Below are 24,038 nucleotides of genomic sequence, written 5' to 3'. Positions count from 1 at the left end.
CTGCATAGGGTTCTGACAGAAGTTTTTCAATTGAGGAAAAATGTTTGCAGGTCACTGGAGTCACATTAAGGGATATGGTAGGGATATGTATGATAGGACAGATTAGAGTTAGGACTGCCCACTCTGTTCATTACTAGTCAATATGTCCTGGGACCTCCTGTTAAATAGTGTTTTTAGTGGCTTAAAAAACGTAAAGAAAATACAATGTGAAAGAATGCCTCTCTTGAGAATGATTAGGACTAGCCATGACTGGGTTGGGATTTGGCGCCCATGTGGCGTGGGACAGCCCATGTCTGTCTTTGGAATAAAATACAGTGCTAAGTAACAAATAAGCCAGCGTGTTGTAAACGGCCCTTTCTGCAGGGTTACCCCCAAACTTTTTGCCATGATATTTCATTCCTTCAAGATTCTGATCTCAATATTCCGGGGGCACACCATCGGGGATAAGTTACTGATGAATGCCTATCTCAAGGCTCCCCATATTTTTCCCCACACCACATGATCTGAAAACATGCCATGCCTGTTACGTCACACACGTAGGGGCACATTAAAGACATCTTATGGGGCCCTGCTTGGAGTTTAAGATGATTACTAATCACTTTTCCATGAGTACATGTGAAATGGAATGAGTCCTTGCCTGTCAGTCTGCCTCCTTCAGGCATCAGTCTCCTCCTGGCCCAATGATAGGGCTATTGACACCTTTCCCTGTGGGGTACACTTCAGGTACACATCACTCCGGAAGAAACTTGTGCTCTGCTGGTATAGGGACGAAAGCAACGCGGTCACCTTCACTAGACTTGAAGGGGTTTGGGCCACTGGAGGGAATTTGATAGGGTAAGCCATATAAGTTCGAAAAAGGTCAAATAACATATCTGCATAATCACTTTGAAGATGATGATCCCTGCACCACCCCTACATACATACATACATAAAGATATTTCCCAGCCATATATGGGATTACCAGTTAGGAAAATCTTCCTGATTCTGTAAATCAAGATTTTGGAGTTCCTCCTATAAATTCAACATTGGTGAACCTCAACTGACCTGAGACCACAATGGCCTTGTGCATCTTCTCCTGTACTGTGAGGTGACACATCCTGTTGTGAGTCAAAACCAGAGGCTTGGGTGAGACGCGGAGGCTCTCAGGAAACAAATCAAAGAGTGACCATAAATACTTGGGCCATTAGGAAATTTGTCATTTTGATGTGATAGGCGCCCAGGCGTTTAATATAATTATCAAACCTATTAGTTAATTAGAAAAATATTTGTAGCAGCCTGAGTCCGGCGGGCTGCCAAGGCTGTCTGGAAAAGGCTGAAACCCGTCCAGTACTTTGTGTGACAGGCGCCTTGTTAAAATAAAGGAAGTGCGTTTCCCTTCCTGGTAGACAGGCTGCATGCTTTGTTGCTGAGCCTTGAAGAGACTGAGAAATGACTGGGCATGGGCGAAGTTTTACTTATGCCACTGAAATTCCCTTCATTTATGAATGTTCGCGAGACATGAATTTTGGAAAATTGAAAAGAATGATGCATTATGCAATTTTGCATACGTCTCTGTACGTGGAAAGCTCGTTTGCAAAGAAAATATCTCGCTGAGAAGCACTTGTTCTTGAACCAATATCCTATCAGTATTTTATGACACATTTTTGGGAAAAGTGCGCGCTATGGTGAAAAAATCACGTGCGATATTTTAGTTTGAAAGCGTCATTGCAGACATTTTGTTTATTATATTTCTGAATTTTTGGAAAAAAAAATCCAGTTTGACACACCGCTTGCATTCGCCACTGGGGAGACGGTGTTATAGAGCCAAACATTTGCTTCTGGTAAACTAATTGCAACATATTGGGTTCGATTCCCAAAAACAGAAGTCTGGGCAGAGATCTGTGTCGCCGCATCAGCATGGCTGGAAAGCCGCCAGGACAGCTGGCTGCCGGGTACACACCGCTCCCGAGGAGCTCGCTTCACAAGATGGCCTGCTGTCCAGGGACTGAGCTACCAGTGGTGCAGCTGGTGCAACGGCACCGGGGCCCGGCGTGAGCAGGGTGCAGTTAGACCAGCATCGGAACGCTCATATTGTGTGCCTGCCTCCATGTCTGGGATGGTGAAGGGTGCGGCCCTCAGGCGCGCGCTGGCACCTCCGATTCTGAGCCTTTGCAGAGGACGGGAATTAGAAAGATGATCCGATCTCGCACTGAAGTGCGTATCCTTGGTGTAAGTGCAGCGCCGCAACCGTATATTGTGTGATATTGTATTGTAATTGCATCTATGTAGCGCTTACTACCCCTCACGAGGATTCGAAGCGCTTTTTTCGGCGAGTAGCAGGCTACTCCGGGACCCATACAGGATTAGTGTTGAATTAGAATAGTGAAACATGCAAGTAAATTGAAAGTGGTGATAGGTTAATCAGGTATTTCGATTCGGAAGGACAGCAGAAGGACAGAAGAGGAAAGAAAAAGTTTTGTATTTATATAGCGCTTGTTACCCCTGATGGGTGTTGAAGCGCTTTTCTGGTGAGTAGGACGCTACTCCAGAACCCATAAAGAATTAGGGGCAGATTTATGAGCCCCTTGCGCCACTTTTGCGTCACTTTTCCCATGTTAAAAGTGACGCAAAAGTGGCGCAAGGGGCTCATAAATCTGCCCCTTAGTGTTGAAAATTAGTATAGTGAAATATGAAGTAAATTGAGTGGTGGATATGTTATTCAGTTATTTGGATAGAGAAGGAAAGGTTGCGGGATAGAAGAGGGAAAGAGGTTTGTATTTATATAGCGCTTGCTACCCCTTGATGGCGTTTTGAAGTGCTTTATTGGCGAGTAGCACGCTACTCTGGGACCCATAAGGATTACTGTTGAATTAGTATGGCAAAATATGTGCTGTAAAGGCCACTGGGACCTCTTCCATCCTTGTCAAGGGGAGTGTTTACCTTCTCTTCTCTCATACAACACAAATGCGTATCTTTGGAGTGATATTAAGAGCTTCAGCGTTCAATACAGACACACTGGGGCAAAAAGAGCATATTTCATAGGCCCTTTAAAGCCACAGATAGGAAACCATTAATGGCTGCTTCTAGGTTTCAAGACTGAACCCTGCTTGCTAGCATTGGCACTCCAGTGAACACCAGACGCATCATATGCTCATTCAGTCCTAGGCCTCTTTAATGAGACTTGTTATACATAGTATTCACCAATGCCAACTCTTATGATGGTGTTTTGAGAAGGAGTTCTCTTTTTGTCTGGGAACTCCTATGAGGTCAGAAGTCAGTGGTAGTATTAGGAATGCACAACACCAAAGCACATTCAAATCTTACCAAGCGCCTAGAGGCCCTTTGGTGTTTCAGTGTGCCCAGCACCAAATAAATCAAACAACAGGCAGTTTCTCCATCCTGAAAGAGTTAAACATAGAAAGGTTCACATCTGTGTGTGTAATTTGAAAGTCATGGGTTTCCGCTTGCCCTATCATCCCCCTGAGGTGTGTAGGATTAGTATTGTTGAGATGGATAATTGTGGTGTCTGTCCTTACAGTGCACTAATAACCAGCGTTTACCGCTCGCAGGATGTGGGATTCATTCTAGGGATGTGTGCATGTACAAGTAGCTGCTCTTTAGGGGACTGTGTGTAAACACTAGCACAGAGCTTCACTGGTCCTGAGAATCACAGGGCGCTATTGGTGAGTTCTTGTGAAAGTGTGTCAAGTGTTCTCAGATTTTAGCCTCAGTCCTATGGGAGGTTCTATATGCACATGTGCACGTGGCTGAACTTTAGGGGACTGTGTGTAAACAGTAGCACAGAGCTTCCCTGGTCCTGAGAATCGCAGGGCGCTATTGGTGAGTTCTTGTGAAAGTGTGTCAAGTGTTCTCAGATTGTAGCCTCACTTCTATGGGAGGCTCTATATGCACATGTGCACGTGGCTGAACTTTAGGGGACTGTGTGTAAACAGTAGCACAGAGCTTCCCTGGTCCTGAGAATCACAGGGCGCTATTGGTGAGTTCTTGTGAAAGTGTGTCAAGTGTTCTCAGATTGTAGCCTCACTTCTATGGGAGGCTCTATATGCACATGTGCACGTGGCTGAACTTTAGGGGACTGTGTGTAAACAGTAGCACAGAGCTTCCCTGGTCCTGAGAATCACAGGGCGCTATTGGTGAGTTCTTGTGAAAGTGTGTCAAGTGTTCTCAGATTTTAGCCTCAGTCCTATGGGAGGTTCTATATGCACATGTGCCCGTGGCTGCACTTTAGGGGACTGTGTGTAAACAGTAGCACAGAGCTTCCCTGGTCCTGAGAATCACAGGGCGCTATTGGTGAGTTCTTGTGAAAGTGTGTCAAGTGTTCTCAGACTGTAGCCTCAGTCCTATGGGAGGTTCCATAGGCACATATGCACGTGGCTGCACTTTAGGGGACTGTGTGTAAACAGTAGCACAGAGCTTCCCTGGTCCTGAGAATCACAGGGCGCTATTGGTGAATTCTTGTGAAAGTGTGTCAAGTGTTCTCAGATTGTAGCCTCAGTCCTGTGGGAGGTTCCTTAGGCACATGTGCCCGTTGTCAGGCGCTGATCTAGTGCGCCTACCGAAACTGTAACCAGACCACAACTTCCAGAAAGCTTGGCAGTAGAGGGCGTGGCCTCCGCTATTTAGTACGGGAGAGGAGGACCAATCGGAGCGCGTAATCCTGTTCACTTGAATTCCGTTCGGTGGGTTCCGAACGAAACGAAGAACCGCTGAAGCTCGCCAGCGCGGGACGCTAAAGTAAGCGTTGCCGCGTTATTCCGAACCCAGAATTTACCAAGGGTGAAGGAGCACTCTTCACTCGCGGGACGCTGATGCCAAGCGTTGCCGCGTTACTTCGAACCTAGGATTTGCCAAAAGGTGTAGGAGCACTCTGTACTCGCGGGACGCTGAAGCCAAGCGTGGCCGCGTTACTTCGAATCCAGGATTTGCCAAAGGTGAGGGACCCATCGCGGGACGCTGACGTAAGCGCCGCCGCGTTCCAGGAGTTCGGGACTGATATCTAAGCCTCGGACCAAAAGAGGCACTAGGAGCGGACACTTCCTCCCTGGCCGTGGAAGCCGGAGCGGTGCCATTCCCCGCCGGAGCCGCAGCCTGCCCATAGCAAGGTAGAGTCGTTCTAAGGAGGGGCTGCCTTGTGCGGGACATTTCTAGACTTCGACGAAGCCACCAGCCTGGTGTAATAGGGGGTGTGCGTGACTTTAACTCTACCTCACCTAAAGGGCTAAACAAGGGGGTCAGGGAAAGACTATAGTCACTGAGTCGTTTAGTATTGAAGCACTGCAGAACTACATCGGGTGCTACCACCTCAAAGGAGCCTTAAGTCAGGGGGAACAGAACCCAGAGAGCCATAACCAACCTGGGGGGTGTTAGATGAAAGGAGGAAGCCTCTTGTTGTAACTTGTGGCGATTTCGGCAAGGTTATTGGTGTTTGTTGTGTATGAGGTGACACATTGGGGAGACATAGTGAGACCTAATGAGAGTAGGTTGCCCAGTGTGGTTATACTATGTATTATGATTTCCTTCTGTTACAGATATCCCATTCCCCGCTGTTCCCTTCCTAATTCCCCATCCCTCGCCTGATTGCCCTGGTACTCTGTGTTCACATCCAGAGCCGGGGACGTCGGGAGGTGGAACTCTTGTACTTCATTCGCTCCCACAGAATCCACAGAGGATCGCGACAGAATTACGCGCCCAAGAATTATTTCTGTGTGTTCGAGTCAAGCACAAGTATGGCCTCCCTAGACGATGTATTGCAAGCCCTCCTGTTGGTCCAACAGGAATTGGCTGCATCAAAGATAGAAGCAGCCGCCCTGAAGGATAGAGTAGAACGACAGGGGCGCAACCCGTTTGATGCCTCGCCGTCAATATCGCCTATACATGTGAATGTATCACCACCCATCCCCCTGGCGAGCCCGGAGAGGTTCTCGGGTGACCCCCTCAAGATCCAAACCTTCCTGACACAAATAGCTTTACATTTTTCATGCAAACCCGCTTCTTTCCCCACCAATCATTCGCGGGTAGCGTTTGCGATTTCTTATATGACGGGGGACGCTGCCAATTGGGCAGTTCCCTTGGTTAAATACGATGATCCCCTGTTATCCGATTGGAACGCCTTTAGAGACGAATTCGAGCGAGTGTTCGATAGAAGGGCCACCACGTTTTCGGCAGACAGAGAGTTATTGGGACTCAGACAGGGCAAACATGAGTTAGTGACATATCTGACCCAGTTCAACCGGCTCATAGCCGAGACGGCGTGGCCAGAGGAAAAGCGTATGTCCCTGTATTATCAGGGCTTACATGATGATATGAAGGACGTGCTGGCGCAGATCGATCCGCAGCCTACTACTTATACAGACCTGATGAACCTCACGTTACGGTTAGACCACCGATTGGCTGAGCGGAAGGGAGAGAGGGTGTACGGCCACGTCGATAAAACGGAGAGAGGACCCAGGACCACAGGGGTATCTCCGGAGTCTCAGGCAGAACCCATGGAGGTGGGTGCGATCAGGGCCCCGTTATCTAAAGCCGAGAGAGAAAGTCGCCGACTCGCTGGTCTCTGCATGTATTGCGGGAAGAAAGGCCATTATGTTCGAGAGTGTCCGGTTAAACCCAAGAAGAGCGGGTATGCCGGGGCTAAGAAAGTGGCTGTGGCTTCGTTGCCGGCGTTGCCATCAGGTAGGCAAACCTCAGAAGTACTGGAGATGACAACCGAACCTCGGGTTATGCGGTTGCCTTCTTTGGCCGTGATAGAGTCGGTTGCATCCGAATCACACGTAGTGTTAACCATGCGATTGACCGCGGGCGCTAGCGAGCCCGAGATAGGGGTGATGATTGATTCCGGGGCCACTGGGAACTTCGTGGATAGTGGGTTAGTACAGCGGCTAGGACTAAAACGCCTTCCGAGAACCAGTCCCGAGATAGTTTGGGCGGTGGATGGGAAGCCTCTTAAATCAGGGCCCATCACAGAAGTCACCGAATCTCTAACCCTGACCAAAGTAGGACTCCTGGGGGATCATGTGGAAAGGGTGGCCTTCAACATAATCGAGGCTCCGCAATACGAAGTGATATTGGGAATGCCGTGGCTGACAACCCATAACCCCACGATCGATTGGAAGCAGAAATCGGTGGAGTTCGACACCGAGTACTGTAGAGAGGAGTGCGCCACGGCGCATCGAACCCATCTTCTAGCCCTCACTCATGGTTTTCACCTCGGTACCGCAGCTGAGAAAGAGACGGTTCTCCCGGCGGCCTATGGCAAGTACAGGGAGGTGTTCAGCGAGAGTAAGGCGGAAACCTTGCCACCACACCGCGTTTACGACTGCCAAATTGACTTAATCCCAGGGGCAGTCATGCCGTCTTGTCGAGTATACGCCTTGTCAGAGCCGGAGACAGAACATTTACGACACTACTTAGACCATTACGTTGAGTTAGGGTTTATTAGACCTTCACGTTCTCCAGCGGCTTCACCCCTGTTCTTTATCAAGAAAGCCAATGGTGAATTACGAACGTGCATCGACTATAGAGTACTGAATAAAAACACAGTGCGCAACCGCTACCCTCTTCCTCTCATCCCAGTCTTACTAGACCAGGTGAAGGAGGCGTCCATTTACTCTCGCTTGGATTTGCGAGGGGCCTATCACCTGGTCCGGATAAGAGAGGGCGATGAGTGGAAGACGGCATTTAAGACGCGGTACGGGCTATTTGAGTACAGGGTGATGCTGTTTGGGCTGTGCAACGCCCCAGCCGCGTTCCAATACTTCCTAGATGACGTTCTCAAGGAATATATTGATAAAACTGCAGTAGTATATATCGACGATATACTAATATATTCCTCAGACCCCAAAGAGCACATCACGCACGTGTCACAAATCCTACACATACTACAAGAGAACAATTTGTTTTGCAAGTTGAGCAAATGCGAATTCAACGTAGAAGAGGTAGAATTCCTGGGGGTGGTCTTGAGTCCGTTAGGGTTGAGTATGGCTGAGAGAAAGGTGGTTGCAGTGCAGGAGTGGCCTATACCGAAGAACGTGAGAGATGTGCAGTGTTTTCTGGGATTTTCTAATTATTATAGAAGGTTCATCTCTCACTTCTCGCAGCTCGTCTCGCCTATCACTCGTTTGCTACGCAAAGGTCATCCGTTCTCTTGGTCTCAGGAGGCCATGCAGGCGTTCTGTGACTTAAAAAAGGCCTTCACTACTGCCCCAATCCTGCAACATCCTCGCTCAGATGTCCCATTCATAGTAGAAGCAGACGCTTCCGACATAGCGGTGGGGGCCGTGCTGTCACAGAGGGAAGCTCTAACAGGACAGTTGCATCCAGTGGCCTTTCTGTCCCGGAAACTGACTCCAGCAGAAACAAACTACACGATCGCCGAAAAGGAGCTCTTGGCCATTAGGAAGGCGTTTCAGGAATGGAGACACTATCTGTGGGGGGCCAAACATCCGGTAACTGTTTTCACCGACCACCGGAATTTACAGTACCTAAAAACGGCCCGGCATCTCACGCAAAGGCAAATGCGATGGATGCTGTTTTTTGCTGGCTTCGAGTTCATCATCACGTATCGCCCTGGGTCAGAGAACAGGAAAGCGGATTCACTTTCACGACAAGACGGGGGGCAAGAACACCGCTCTGAAGTCATCGAGGCCATCATACCCCCAGAGAAGGTGATATGCGCGGTACGGGCAGACTCGTTTCTGGACTCCGTCAGAAAGCACCGCACGTTAATGGATTGGCTCCGATGGGAGGAACAGGAGGCGGACAGGCGCATAAAAGGGGGTTTGCCCTTTTATCAGAATCGACTGTTCGTGCCTTCAATGGAGCTACAAAGGCAGGCCTTCGCATGGTGCCATGAGTCCCAGATAGCAGGACACCCCGGTTGTACGAAAACGCAGCACCTGATGCAACGACACTTTTGGTGGGAACACATGAACCAGGACATCCGTCTTTGGATACAGCAGTGCGCGGTATGCGCTCGAGCGAAAGGAGATCACTCGAAGGCTAAGGGCAAGCTGGTTCCTTTGCCGACTCCTGCGGGGCCCTGGCAAACCATAAGCATGGACTTTGTGGTGGGCCTACCGCTGGATCAGGGATGTGATGCGATTATGGTGGTGGTGGACAGTCTCACCAAAATGGGACATTTCGTCCCGTGCAGGAATCTACCCTCAGCCAGCCAAACAGCCCAGTTGTTGTTGTCTCACGTGGTGCGCTTGCATGGATTTCCAGGAGTCATAATCTCGGACAGAGGCCCGCAGTTCGTTGCCAGGTTCTGGAGAACATGGTGTAAGGCACTACAAGTGGAAGCGGCCACGTCCACCGGGTTCCATCCCCAGACGGATGGCCAGACCGAACGTCTGAATCAGACGCTGAAGACGTATCTCCGGTGCTATGCTACAGAGGCGAGTACGTCGTGGGTGTCGCTTCTCTGGTTAGCCGAACTCTCCTACAACAACGCGTGGCACAGCTCCACCAAGGAGTCCCCCTTTCGGGCTAACTACGGATATCATGCCAAGGTGCTCCCTTTATCCTTCCCTGCGGAGGTGCGCGATCAACCTGCCATTTCTGCTCATCTACTGGAGTTGAGTAGGCTGCAAGGCCGCTTGAAACTCAACCTGGATCGGGCCAAGCGGTTGTACAAGGCGTGGGCGGACCGACATCGGCAGGATGGACCCCGGTATCAACCGGGCGACAGAGTGTGGTTATCCACGAAACACCTCCGGTTCAAGCTGCGCAGCATCTTCCATCCTCGTTTCATAGGTCCGTATCTGGTGGTGCGTCGCGTGGGTGCCGTGGCGTACAGATTGGCGTTACCTGCCTCTTTGCGCATCCACCCGGTGTTCCACTGCAGTCTGCTAAAGCCGGCGCTGGGGGCTCGGAGGGTGGCCGCCCCGCCAGTGTTCAGAGATGGTCATTTGGAATATGAAGTACGTAAGGTGTTGGATTCCAGGTTCCGGAGGGGTCGTCTGTGGTACCTCATAGCCTGGAAGGGGTACACCGCTGAGGAGGACTCCTGGGTTCCGTCTTCGGATGTGCACGCCCCGACCGCGGTGCGGTTGTTTCACACCCGTTTCCCGGACAAGCCTGATTCTAGGAGGCGCGCGGGAGGGGAGCATACTGTCAGGCGCTGATCTAGTGCGCCTACCGAAACTGTAACCAGACCACAACTTCCAGAAAGCTTGGCGGTAGAGGGCGTGGCATCCGCTATTTAGTACGGGAGAGGAGGACCAATCGGAGCGCGTAATCCTGTTCACTTGAATTCCGTTCGGTGGGTTCCGAACGAAACGAAGAACCGCTGAAGCTCGCCAGCGCGGGACGCTAAAGTAAGCGTTGCCGCGTTATTCCGAACCCAGAATTTACCAAGGGTGAAGGAGCACTCTTCACTCGCGGGACGCTGATGCCAAGCGTTGCCGCGTTACTTCGAACCTAGGATTTGCCAAAAGGTGTAGGAGCACTCTGTACTCGCGGGACGCTGAAGCCAAGCGTGGCCGCGTTACTTCGAATCCAGGATTTGCCAAAGGTGAGGGACCCATCGCGGGACGCTGACGTAAGCGCCGCCGCGTTCCAGGAGTTCGGGACTGATATCTAAGCCTCGGACCAAAAGAGGCACTAGGAGCGGACACTTCCTCCCTGGCCGTGGAAGCCGGAGCGGTGCCATTCCCCGCCGGAGCCGCAGCCTGCCCATAGCAAGGTAGAGTCGTTCTAAGGAGGGGCTGCCTTGTGCGGGACATTTCTAGACTTCGACGAAGCCACCAGCCTGGTGTAATAGGGGGTGTGCGTGACTTTAACTCTACCTCACCTAAAGGGCTAAACAAGGGGGTCAGGGAAAGACTATAGTCACTGAGTCGTTTAGTATTGAAGCACTGCAGAACTACATCGGGTGCTACCACCTCAAAGGAGCCTTAAGTCAGGGGGAACAGAACCCAGAGAGCCATAACCAACCTGGGGGGTGTTAGATGAAAGGAGGAAGCCTCTTGTTGTAACTTGTGGCGATTTCGGCAAGGTTATTGGTGTTTGTTGTGTATGAGGTGACACATTGGGGAGACATAGTGAGACCTAATGAGAGTAGGTTGCCCAGTGTGGTTATACTATGTATTATGATTTCCTTCTGTTACAGATATCCCATTCCCCGCTGTTCCCTTCCTAATTCCCCATCCCTCGCCTGATTGCCCTGGTACTCTGTGTTCACATCCAGAGCCGGGGACGTCGGGAGGTGGAACTCTTGTACTTCATTCGCTCCCACAGAATCCACAGAGGATCGCGACACCCGTGGCTGCACTTTAGGGGACTGTGTGTAAACAGTAGCACAGAGCTTCCCTGGTCCTAAGAATCACAGGGCGCTATTGGTGAGTTCTTGTGAAAGTGTGTCAGGTGTTCTCAGATTGTAGCCTCACTCCTATGGGAGGCTCTGTAGGCACATGTGCACGTGGCTGCACTTTAGGGGACTGTGTGTAAAACTAGCACAGAGCTTCACTGGTCCTGAGAATCACAGGGCACTATTGGTGAGTTCTTGTGAAAGTGTGTCAAGTGTTCTCAGATTGTAGCCTCCCTCCTATGGGAGGCTCTATAGGCACATGTGCCCGTGGCTGCACTTTAGGGGACTGTGTGTAAACAGCAGCACAGAACTTAACTGGTCCTGAGAATAACAGGGCGCTATTGGTGAATTCTTGTGAAAGTGTGTCAAGTGTTCTCAGATTGTAGCCTCACTTCTATGGGAGGCTCTATATGCACATGTGCATGTGGCTGCACTTTAGGGGACTGTGTGTAAAACTAGCACAGAGCTTCACTGGTCCTGAGAATCACAGGGCACTATTGGTGAGTTCTTGTGAAAGTGTGTCAAGTGTTCTCAGATTGTAGCCTCAGTCCTGTGGGAGGTTCCTTAGGCACATGTGCACGTGGCTGCACTTTAGGGGACTGTGTGTAAACAGTAGTACAGAACTTAACTGGTCCTGAGAATCACAGGGCGCTATTGGTGAGTTCTTGTGAAAGTGTGTCAAGTGTTCTCAGATTGTAGCCTCACTCCTATGGGAGGCTCTATAGGCACATGTGCACGTGGCTGCACTTTAGGGGACTGTGTGTAAACACTAGCACAGAGCTTCCCTGGTCCTGAGAATCACAGGGCACTATTGGTGAGTTCTTGTGAAAGTGTGTCAAGTGTTCTCAGATTGTAGCCTCACTCCTATGGAAGGTCCTATTGCAATATGTGCACGTGGCTGCATTTTAGGAGACTGTGTAAACACTAACAGGGCGCTATTGGTGAGTTCTTGTGAAAGTGTGTCAAGTGTTCTCAGATTGTAGCCTCACTCCTATGGAAGGTCCTATAGCAATATGTGCACGTTGCTGTATTTTAGGAGACTGTGTAAACACTAACAGGGCGCTATTGGTGAGTTCTTGTAAAAGTGTGTCAAGTGTTCTCACATTGTAGGCTCAGTCCTATGGGAGGTTCAATAGGTCCCAGTGCACATGGCTGCATTTTAGGGGACTGTGTGTAAACACTAGCACAGAGCTTAACTGGTCCCGAGAATCGCAGGGCGCTATTGGTGAGTTCTTGTGAAAGTGTGTCAAGTGTTCTCAGATTGTAGCCTCACTCCTATGGGAGGCTCTATAGGCACATGTGCACGTGGCTGCACTTTAGGGGACTGTGTGTAAACACTAGCACAGAGCTTCCCTGGTCCTGAGAATCACAGGGCGCTATTGGTGAGTTCTTGTGAAAGTGTGTCAAGTGTTCTCGGATTTTAGCCTCAGTCCTATGGGAGGTTCTATAGTCACCTCTGCATGTGGCTGCATTTTAAGAGACTGTGTGTAAACACTAACAGGGCGCTATTGGTGAGTTCTTGTAAAAGTGTGTCAAGTGTTCTCACATTGTAGGCTCAGTCCTATGGGAGGTTCAATAGGTCCCAGTGCACATGGCTGCACTTTAGGGGACTGTGTGTAAACACTAGCACAGAGCTTAACTGGTCCCGAGAATCGCAGGGCGCTATTGGTGAGTTCTTGTGAAAGTGTGTCAAGTGTTCTCAGATTTTAGCCTCAGTCCTATGGGAGGTTCTATAGGTAACTCTGCACGTGGCTGCATTTTAGGAGACTGTGTAAACACTAACAGGGCGCTATTGGTGAGTTCTTGTGAAAGTGTGTCAAGTGTTCTCAGGTTGTAGTCTCAGTCCTATGGGAAGTCCTATAGGCACCTGTGCACGTGGCTGCATTTTATTCCGAGCGGTATTACCTCCTGCCTGTGGTAGATCGCTCTCTACCACAGTTGGTCGTTCTTCGGGAGGGTCTGTGCATAGTGCTGCCAGACACCCACCGTAGGGGAGACTCTGTATATGCCACAGTGGAGGCTGCACATGTAGGAGGCGGCTGAGAAGGGACTGTCTAACCCACTGGCATGGGGAGGTTCTATCTATCCCTGCAGGAGTTTAAGAGACTGTGGCAATGTTGCCTGAACCCTTGATTTTGGAGAAGGCACTACGATGGAGATGCTGCGCTTCAAAGGGGGTGAGGATGTGGCGTAACGGCCAGAACTGCTGACTTTGGAACTGGGGAGTCGGGTTTGAGTCTCGGAATCAGTTCAATATTGTGTGATTCTGAGCAAATCCCTTACTCTCCCTGTGCCTACCAAAAATGAACGTGTCCTTGTGTAAAGTAACTGGTGCTCAAGGAAAGTGCTCCAATACCTTGATTTCGCGCAATATAAAAAAACTGCAACTAAAAAAGGACTTTGAGTCAAATGCACTCAGACCCTCATCTTTTGCGAGGTTCAATGCTTTCCAGCAGGTGGGACCCTATTGTGCATAAGGAGCTATGAGATACCCTGTAGTGCTTGTGTCTTGCATAAGTTGCTGGAACAGGAACAGTTTTCAGACTGGTGGTGCTGCCATCAATCATCAATCAATCAATCAGCATTTGTAGAGCACGGCTGCTTCACCCGTGAGGGTCTCGAGTCGCTGTCGGACATTGATGCCTGTTCTCCTGTCGGTGGAACATCCATGTCTTGAGGTTCTTCCTGAACTGCTGGATCGATGGTGAGGCTCTGGGTGCAGGGGAGTTTATTCCAGGTGTTGGCCGCCAGATGGGAGAAGGAGCGGCCTGTTTGTCCCGCGGATGCCATCACGTTACAACACTGAACTAACAGGGATTGTGAAATATCCAATAGTTACACAAAGAACAACAGGAGCAAACCAGCCTACATTGTAAAGATATTGTGTGAACACTCATAAATATATTATTAATATTTTAAAGCAGGGTGCGGTATCGCACTGTCATTTAGAGACAGCACATTCTCCATTGAAATGGCCACTAAATTTGCAAAGACCAAACAGTTTTAGCGATAAAACTATATAGCGCACAAACGATGATCTGTAGAAATCGGGTTTCAGTGAATATTCATCAGTGGTGCATCACCGAGTGTCTCGCTATGTTTTGATCCTATTTAAATCTTTGTTTCCATCACACTTGAGGATTAAAAAGAAAGTGCTTAATTTGTGATTTCTGAACTGCTAATATATTTTGAAATAAATCTTCAGTTTATTTAAGGGTATTTACATTTTTTGTGTCTAAAACAAGACATCCTGCAGCCTTTCCTTTCTCACCAGCAATGCTCTCTCATTTTGAAGTCAGAGAGGAAAATTAACCACCAATGTCCATGTTAAAAGAAAAAGCACCAATTTGTCAGAAGACACAGACAAACATTTGACCTGTCTTTGAACACACAGCAAATGTGACAAGGTAAAAACAAAGTTGGAGGGCATCTTTATTTCTCATTCACCTTCAAAACTCCAGCATGTTTATTTTTGGGGTGCTGCAGCTGCTCCCCACCCCCACCTTATTCCCCGTATCTCTACTTCCAGTGCCTATGGTGTCTTGTTTTTTTTTTAACAAAGATAATATGCACTCAGAAGAACTAAACAACATTTTAAAAAGGGTATTTAAATCCATCCAAAGTATCATGTCAAATAGCACTGTTAAAACAATATAGACCTGGAATACTCTGTTAAGTGCAAGTCACTTACCATTTGGCAATCTCTCCATTCCAGTTGCTGTATTGCACTCAGCGGCTTTCCATTGTTGCACAATTTTGGTTTACTCCCCTTGAACCAGTGCTTAATTTGAGCCTGTGGTTTCATGTGCTGGACACCAGCACTTGTCAACAACTAGACCTATGACAGTCTGCCACATGGTGGCGCTGTAAATCTAATTTAGAAAGAGAAAGGCAGGGCTGGCATCAACCACGCCAAAAGTATGGCGGTTGTGCCAGCCCCTGACGACCATACAGGCAAGCCTGTCGCGCACGGTGGTGACGTGATAGGCGCGCCTCGACCGTAATTGGTCCCGGGTCCTGGGCGTGACCCGGAAGTGATTGGATTCACTTCCAGGTCACGCGATGGGCTAACGCCAGGCCGGTTAGTACCAGCCTGGCATGAAAATTAGTTTAAAAGGCTGGGGAGCGCAGGAGTCTGTCTCTTTGCTCCTCGCTTCCCAGCCTGCCGCAACAGCCTCGCTAGGAGGCTGTAATTGGATTTCTTCTTTTTCTTTTTTACAGGTGATTTTCGTTATCGAGAGGAGCGCGGCTGGACGGATGTGACTCCTGAGCGGTGCCGTTGGATTGTCGTGGTGCAGCAGCCTCGCTTGGAGGGGAATTATCTGGCTTTTGCTCTATTTTGCAGGCTGGGTGTGTCATCGGAGCACCGCGTTTCCTGTGGCTCGAGCCGGACTGGTGGACGAAGAGCGCGGAGCAAGAATCAGTAGGGAGCGCGGTGGTTAGGCATCTCACCGGACTCCGTGAGTAGCGGCGTGCGCATGTTCCTGCTTGTCCGGGTAAGTGCCGGGTGGAACAAGTTTGTGTCTTTTCCCGGAAGCGCAAGCGGTGCTAATTTTGGTGCGAAGGACGCGAGTGCATGGTAGCGCAAGTAGCCTTTAATCTAACTGCTCATTTTTGTCTCGTGACCGCCGATCCCAAAGGGCGCATTGCTTCAGGGACGGCATCGCAGCTATGTTGTTAGCGCGATCAGCGTCTATCTAATATTAAACGTTGCCGGTTCATATTGCCGGTCTGCCATTCGTGCCGGTTTTGTCTGAATTGAAGAGAGTCACTGTGGCCTAATGGTTAAGGTCTTAGACGCTTACTCAAAAGATTAAGTGTTCAATTCCTGGTGCTTCAAAGTATCTGTTCTTTGGGGTTTTGACTGCAACTGTTGTCTTTCAGCTGTTACTTGTAGTGCGAGCAGCGTTTTATATAAGTGTGCACATTGCCAGTTTTGCCATCCTGCCTGTGTTGAATTCTGGGACTTTATCAACTGTTTTCTTTCACGTTTGTGCAACACATTGTTGGTGCTAATCAGTGGGCTGCATGATAGCCTCATTGTGGGGCTTCACTTGATCTGTATTTGTTTCCTATGTTATAGGGTGCAAGCTGCAGGGCAACTACGTAGATACAGAGGGGCACATTTACATGCCCCTTGCGCCTCTTTTACGCCGCTGTTGCGTCACTTTTGTGACGCAGCGGCAGCGCAAAACCAGAGCCATGCTGCGGGGTATTTACAACGTGATGCATCTGGGAGATGCGTCACTCTGTAAAGCCCTGCGCCAGAAGTAGGTGTTCCTGCACAGGGGGGGGCGTTCCGTCACAGGAACGCCTCCTAAAAGTGGCTGAGTGAAATCTACAAGATTTCACTCAGTCACTTTTGAGCCCATGCTGCGTCAAAACCCTGTGCCTGCTTGAAACAGGCGTAAGGATTGACGCAGCATTGTGGAGATAGAGCACCCCAGAGCCTTGCTGGAGCTGCGTCGCGCTTGCGACGCAACTCCAGCAATGTGCTGCCTTTACGGCACAGATGCGTCACGCATCTTTCCGTTTTTTTTTTTGTTTTTTTATCACATAACATCTTTAATCAATCAATCAGTCGGTATTTGTAGAGCAGAGCTTATCACCCGTGAGGGTGTCCAGACGCTGGTTTGCTGGGCCTAGTCAAAGAGACAAGTATTGAGTCTCTTCCTGATGTCCATTAGTAAGTGTGATGTTCAGATGTGGAGGTTGTTCCAGGTCTTGTGCTGACAATATTGCATATCAACCTCCAATTTGTTACTGTGTGAATGTCTTTGATAAATCTTCCTGGGTCTCATTTGATCATTGGAGATGTATTTTACTAAGTGCAGACATAGAATCTTTGCATACAGACAGGATCCCACTTCAGTCTTTGAAATGAAGTATTGCTTTCGTGGCCAAGGAAGGGGCGCCTCCTCACGTCCGCCCAGCCACCGGCCGCAGAACCAACCTGCACGCGGACGTGGACGTGGATTCCGCCGAGGCGGAACTGGAGGACAACGTGCCAGTCAGTCCACATCCACCCCGGCAGCATCCGCCTCAAAGCCCTCCTAGTCCGAACTTTCAGGCCCATTCAATGCCAGTGGGTGGCAAAGTTCGCCATCACCTGCTCCACTGGCGCTCCATCACGTCGGACAGGTGGGTGCTGAAAATCGTCATGTCGAGACGACCCCTCCAGCCGTGCCTCCGTACCGTTACATTTTTATTGTTGCCTGAAAACGTATGAACACACAAGGACATGTTCTTTACAGCAAGCATCTTAATCCTCTGCACTACTTCAGCATGAGTGGAAACAGCCACTAGATAACATTTCCATTTCATTAGTCTTTATTTTCGACAGTTTCATCATAAAAGACAGTTACAGAATAAAAATACAACAAAATACAGAATTAGGACTGCTTCAACAAATCATAATAACATAAGATCAGAAGAAACCAAAATTCATTTTCCTAATACCTTCTGCTTCTAATAACCCAGACCCAGGCTAAAAATTTAGCCACTGCAACAACTACATATTCGCTAGTATCAAAATGCAGGATATTGAGTGCTTCTAGCCCTTGTCTTGTTCCCAGGGTGCGACATAAAGGTTTGAGCCATTTGGCCCGAGGGGCAGCATAGGCTGGGCAAATAAAGAATACATGTCCCACGGAATCAACACAGTCAGTACACCAGTCACAAGAATCACAAGAAACACCCTTCCATTTTTTTGTGAATGAGTTTGTAGGTAATGTACCAACTCTAAACTGATGGTAGAGTTTCCTGTCTCTAGGCCTGGTGATGGTGTCCCAATAGGCTTCCAAATGTGGGGTATTTTTTTGATCGAAAAACCTGCCTGTCAAAGATTCGACTGCAACTGAAGATGGGTGTTTTTGCATCACCATTGACCAATAGAGACCTTTAAAGTCTTTTTTTGAGGGGAAGGGGTTGTTTACCGGGTCAGTCCACAATATTCCCAAGCCCATAGAATTTAGGAGTAGTCTAACCTGCCTGAACCAAGAAATGTTGCCAGCTCCCATAATGGAGCGGACATCAAGAAAGGCCTTGGCGTAAGGGCCTAGTTCAGGAACTGTCCAGAGTCTCCTCCAGAAGGCCAATGGCTTGAACCTAGCAATGTCATCAAAAGAATTGCAACCAAGATCCAACAGGAGCGGTTTCACTGGGGTAGAACTGGGAAGGCCCGTAAGCATTCTAAAAAATTTATTTTGTGCCTTGACCAGGGGAGAAAGATTGGCAAAACCCCAAAGCTCGGCTCCATAAAGGATCGCCGAATTTATCCTTGCATTAAAAATTTTAATGGGGGGGCCTATCATTTTCGACTGGGATTGCTTCTGTTCTTTAACAAGGCAACCAGAGAGCTGGGCAAATTTGAGTTTTTTGCCCCATGGTGCACCGCATTGTAAATGCGGCACATCCATGGTGGCGGAACCGTGACGCACAATAACTGGCGCATCCCTGCTGATATGCAGGGATGCGCCAGTTATTGTAAATCTGCCCCAAAGTACTCATCTCGTTGGGGGAAAGAAAGCGGTGCAACACACGGGAAATACTTAAGGGGACACAGAAAAGCCTGCATTCCAGCTCTTCCGGGAGCCGCACAGGTTTGAGTTTACTCACCTGACCCACTGGGTTAACTGGTGGTGGGCTCTGGTTGCGTGGGTGCTTACGGCCGGTTGTGTACCTCCAGCGTGGTAAGGTAAGGGCTTGGGCTGTGGTCCAGGTCATTGAAGTGCGGGGGTGTGTTTAAGTTAGGCTATTACACGGTTGCCTTTTGATTGTTATAACAGGGCTAAGAGGGCATTGTATGTACTTGGGGTAATAGCCAGCACATTACCAGTAACTACTGCAGTTTGTTTAAAGTAATGGCCAGGAAAGCAAAGAGGGGTGATCAGCGTTCTCGTATGGAGAGTCTGATGGAAGCAATGATGAAGAAAGTTGATGAGTTAGGGCAGGGTCTCGCTGATCTCAGGGAGAGGGTAGATGGGCAGGACGGGACAGAGGAGAGGGCTAGGCATAGCATTGTGCCCCCCAGGGTGGCATTTCCTCCCGTCCCCAAAAAGGTTAGGACAAGGAAGGGGGGGCAGAATGAACCAGTTACACCGTGGCCCCTGTCCCTTTAGGGGATGTCCCACATGTTGCCCCTGTACCAGTCCCACCTGTTACACCTGTTGCCCCTGTGCCAGTTCCCCAGCACAGGGAGTAACCCGTGGCCGCAGTGGTGGTCCCTGTAGGGGTTGTCCTGCATGTTATACCAGTGGTCCCTGTGCCAGTCCCCCAGGGAGGAGCCCGGCCCTTCAGGGGTGGCCCCTTTAGGGGGTAGCCCACAGCTCCCGGTAGTCCCTTCGGCAGGAGGGAATGTGGTTCCTCAGGATTTAGTGTCCCATTTGGCAGCAATTCTTCCATGATTGGGGAAGGCGGGGATCCTGTCATCAACAGTGGGGGCTAAAGACATTGGTACTGATGCACTCGCTGAGGCAAGGCGAATAGTTGCTCAGTTTGATGGGGCACCAGTAAAAAAAGACGGTTGAGGGGCTGGGTGCACCTTCCCCTGTCATTCCAGCGGGTGGGGTCAACCCACTTGAAACCAACAAGGGACTACCAGTGAGCAGCCTGTCAAAAAAGAAGCTGACGGAGCCGACTGGGGCCGCTCCAGTAGGTAAGCAGCTGACATTGCCTGTGTTGGATGTGGGGGAATCCCGCACCGAGCGGGAACACTTGGTGAGACATGTCACACAAGAAGTGAAAGAAAGGATATGGTCTGGGGCTTATATTAGTATGTTTTCCTTGTTTCTTGATGAAAGGGAAAGGGAGGATGCAAGGAAGAACAAAGACTGGATGCTCCCTACGGAATGGGCAAATAAACTTCAGAAATACAGGGTTGAAGAGAATTTGATTAATTGGATCAGAGGTTTTTCCATATTCATGGCAGTGATGGCTGAGCGTTTCCCTAATATGCAGGCAGAGATGGCATGTTACCAGAGCAGGATCACTCGGGCAAATGATAAATATGGGGGATGGGATGGAAGGAATATGACAAGAGTTTTAGGAGAACTAAAGAGTCTGACCCATCCCTTTCTTGGGACCGCATTGATACGATTGCATGGTTAGACCAATTTGGCGGGGGGTCCCAGGACAATGCCAAAAACCAGTTCCCTCAGTCCATTCAGTCCTTTCGATCACAGTCAAACACAGGTTCCTCCAATAGTGCAGGTAGCGGGGAAGGAAGAAAAGGGACATGTTGGGATTTTAATAGACGCACATGCACTAGACCTCAAGGCACGTGCAAGTTCAAACATGCATGTTCCATCTGTGCCAACCCGTCACATCCCAAGTCCAAATGTCTCAGGAAATCAAGGGATAAGGGTAAGAAGAAGCAGGAGTGAGGCGAGTGCACAACACAAGGCACGATCACCCATTGATGTAACGGCTCTGACACCCTGGCTAAACAAATACCCTTGTCATTCCACCGCTAAAACTTTGCTAGACAGTTTCAGGTACGGTTTTAGGATACCGGCACCTGATTATGTGGGGACACTGGAATGCAAGAATCAACTCTCTGTGAGAGCCAACCCCGGTGTAGCGGCAACAAAAATTGAAAAAGAATTGCGCCTAGGCAGACTAGCTGGCCCATTTAATTCCATTCCCGTGGAGAATTTTGTCTGCTCCCCTTTGGGTGTGGTCCCCAAGAAGGAAGGTGGTGAATTCAGACTCATACATAATCTGTCAGCTCCCAAGGGAAATTCATTGAATGACGCGATTAGTGATGAGATTTGCAGTGTGAAATATGCTTCCTTTGATCAAGCAGTAGAGATGCTCAGGGGGTTGGGCCCTGGAGCCCTGTTGGCTAAATCTGACATAGAGTCCGCCTTTCATTTGTTGCCAGTCCACCCATCTGATTTTCATCTACTTGGCTTTCAGTTTCAAGGGAAATTCTACATGGACATGTGTATGCCTATGGGCTGCTCGGTCTGGGTTTTTAGACAGGTGACAGGGCATCAATTTGTCATGCACTACCTTGATGACTTTCTTCTCTTGGGCTCACCGGGCTCCCGTGAGTGTGTGTGGGCGCTGCAGGAATTTTGCGGGCTCATGCAGGCTTTCGGGGTTCCCTTGGCACCAGGAAAGACGGTTGGACCAACAACTACGATAGAGTTCCTAGGGATTGATTTAGATTCCATTCAGGGGTGTTTCAGGTTGCCTGCGGACAAGATCATCAAGTTTAGGGTGGCATTACAGCAATGCTTGGGTAGGGAGAAGGTCACATTGCACCAGTAACAACAGACAGAAGGACAGTTGAATTTTGCTCTGAGGGTCATACCTATGGCAAGGCCATTTTCCCAATCCATCTCACAGGCCATGGCTGGTCTAAGGGAGAGACACCACCACACCAGGCTGTCAGCTGAGGTTAGGCAGGACATGCAGATTTGGATGACATTCCTGCAGGACTTCAATGGCAGGGTAGTGTGGCCCGGTCCACCCACTACTTCTGTGGAGTTAGGTTTAATGACTGATGCTGCGGGTAGTGATGGATTTGGTGCCATACTCGGTACTGAGTGGGTGGCACAGCGGTGGCTGGTATGGTGGGTAGAGACTGGCTTGACAGGTAACACCGGTTTCTTGGAACTGGTCCCCATTTGGGTGGCATTAACTGTGTGGCCAGAACTATTGCGTAATCAGTCAGTGGTGTTCTGGTCTGACAACATGACGGTGGTCGAATGCATCAACCAACAAGCTGGACGGTGTAAAATGATTCTCCGTTTATTGAAGGAGATTGTTCTGCTATGCGTGAGACTAAATATGCAATTTAGAGCTAAACATGTGCCAGGGGTATTGAACCATGCTGCTGATGCACTTTCTCGCTTTAAGATGCAGGTTTTTAGGGCACACCTCCCGGCTGCAGTGGCGTATGCCACCCTCTTCCCAGAACTACTTTGGCAGATTGGTGCCCCCAACTACCGGACCTCGTGGCAGCTAGCCTAGCACCCAGGAAAGCGTTTGAAGGGGTTTTTGGGCATTTTGTTCCTTCTTGGGAAGGGAGTGGGCTGAGAAGTGGCATGACACGGCAGCACTCCTTCACTACCTGGGGTCTTTGAAAAGGGAAGGGCGTTCAGCGGCAGCAGGCAAGCGGCATGTGGCGGCAATCTCTTTCTTTGCTCAAACTAGAGATAGAGGAGATCCCACCAACAGCTTTACAGTTAGGAAAGCATTGAAAGGTTGACAGCGCCTCCAAGGGTCTGCACCGGATACGAGGCGGCCGATCGGGGTGGATCTGCTAACATCTTTACTGGGGGTCCTCCCCGATTTGCACCACCTCAGAGGAAGCTCTGTTGTTCAATGCCACCTTTTCATTGGCCTTTTATGGTGCATTTAGGATTGGGGAACTGGTGGCCCAAAACAAGCAGGATGTACAAGGTGGCTTGCAAGTTCACCGCGTGAAGGTTCAAGGGGATGCTTTATTGATATCAATAAGAAGTCCAAGACGGACCAAGAAGTAGGTGGGGACGGGGTAGTACCGCATCAGGCACATGGTAATCCATCCTGCCCCCTCACACATGTGGAAGCATTCCTACAGCGTAGACCCAGTAATAAAGGGGGGCCATTGTTAGTACATGCCGATGGTACTCCACACGGTTTCAGTTTAAGAGTCCTGACATGGCAATCCAGAGGGCAGGCTTGAACCCTAGTTGTTTTGGAACTCATTCTTTTAGAATAGGGGCTGCCACGGAAGCAACTGCTAGGGCTTTCCCTAGCAGCAACGTCCAAAGGATTGGGAGGTGGTCCTCCAATTGTTATAAGCGCTATGTGCGGCTACATATATTGTGAGTAGTATATCTGCCAGGTGCTGATGCATGTTTCCTTCTCTGCTTACATTCACAGTTTCTCAAGCCTGTCACGCAGGGGGGGAAACTGAAAATGGCACAACAACATCGGTCAACGCAAGGACTGTCATCACCGAATCAAGGATCACATGTCGTTTGGATTATTGGCCATTCATATGTGAGGCGTTTGTCTAACTTTTTTTCTTACAGGAAATGATAAGTCTAGAGCTGAGCAGTCAGGTTTTAAGGTATCATTTCATGGAAAGGGGGGGCTCTGCTTTAGTCAGTTTAGGGGTTTGGTTCTAGACCTGTTGACCATGGGTGGGGCTCTTCCCAATATTATTATCTTTCACCTGGGAGGGAACGATCTGGCAAGTCTGGGTAGAAGGGGGCTAGTGGAAGCCATAATCACAGAAGTAGGTTTGTTAGCCAATTGTATGGTCACAGATGATACCCAGATTCCAATGGAGGGGAGGAGTCTGTAAGGGCGCTGAATCACTGTGAGAAGAATCAATAATAAAATAGAGAGGCTGTTCAGGGCTCCTCTTCTACAGACGATATCAGGGGGGAGCCGTGCTTCTTAAAAGACGGTGTCCACTTGTCTAAAGTAGGCAATGAAGTCTTTCTATAAAATCTGGTAGCTTGGTTGGGTGGCTTCAGATGCAGGGCATGACCTTCTAGTGAGCGCAGGGGGGAGCCAGATAGTCGGTCAACTATGCTGGCCTGTGGCGGTAAGGTCATGATTGGTGAGCAGTAAATGTAAGGTCCTTAGAGGGCGGCACCATTCTTGAATGGGGTCGCCCAAAGGGGAGGGACAAGTGGTCTCTCCTAGAACTCCAGGGGCAGTTACAGCCGGTTGGCTGGATGGGTGCGGGGAAAGGGGGGAGTCACGCTTTCTCTAGGCTGGTTGG

General features: G+C 49.4%; 1 pseudogene; it reads right to left on the bottom strand.

The window, feature by feature from the left end:
* Positions 1-2,831: 2,831 nt before the first annotated feature.
* Positions 2,832-2,941, bottom strand: LOC146809129 (U6atac minor spliceosomal RNA; annotated as a pseudogene).
* Between the last annotated feature and the right edge of the window lie 21,097 nt (positions 2,942-24,038).

The sequence above is a fragment of the Triturus cristatus genome, chromosome 7, assembly GCF_964204655.1.
Source record: "Triturus cristatus chromosome 7, aTriCri1.1, whole genome shotgun sequence".
Classification (NCBI taxonomy): Eukaryota; Metazoa; Chordata; class Amphibia; order Caudata; family Salamandridae; genus Triturus; species Triturus cristatus.
Note: the sequence above shows the minus strand (reverse complement) of the source record. Positions and strands in the feature narration are given on the sequence as shown.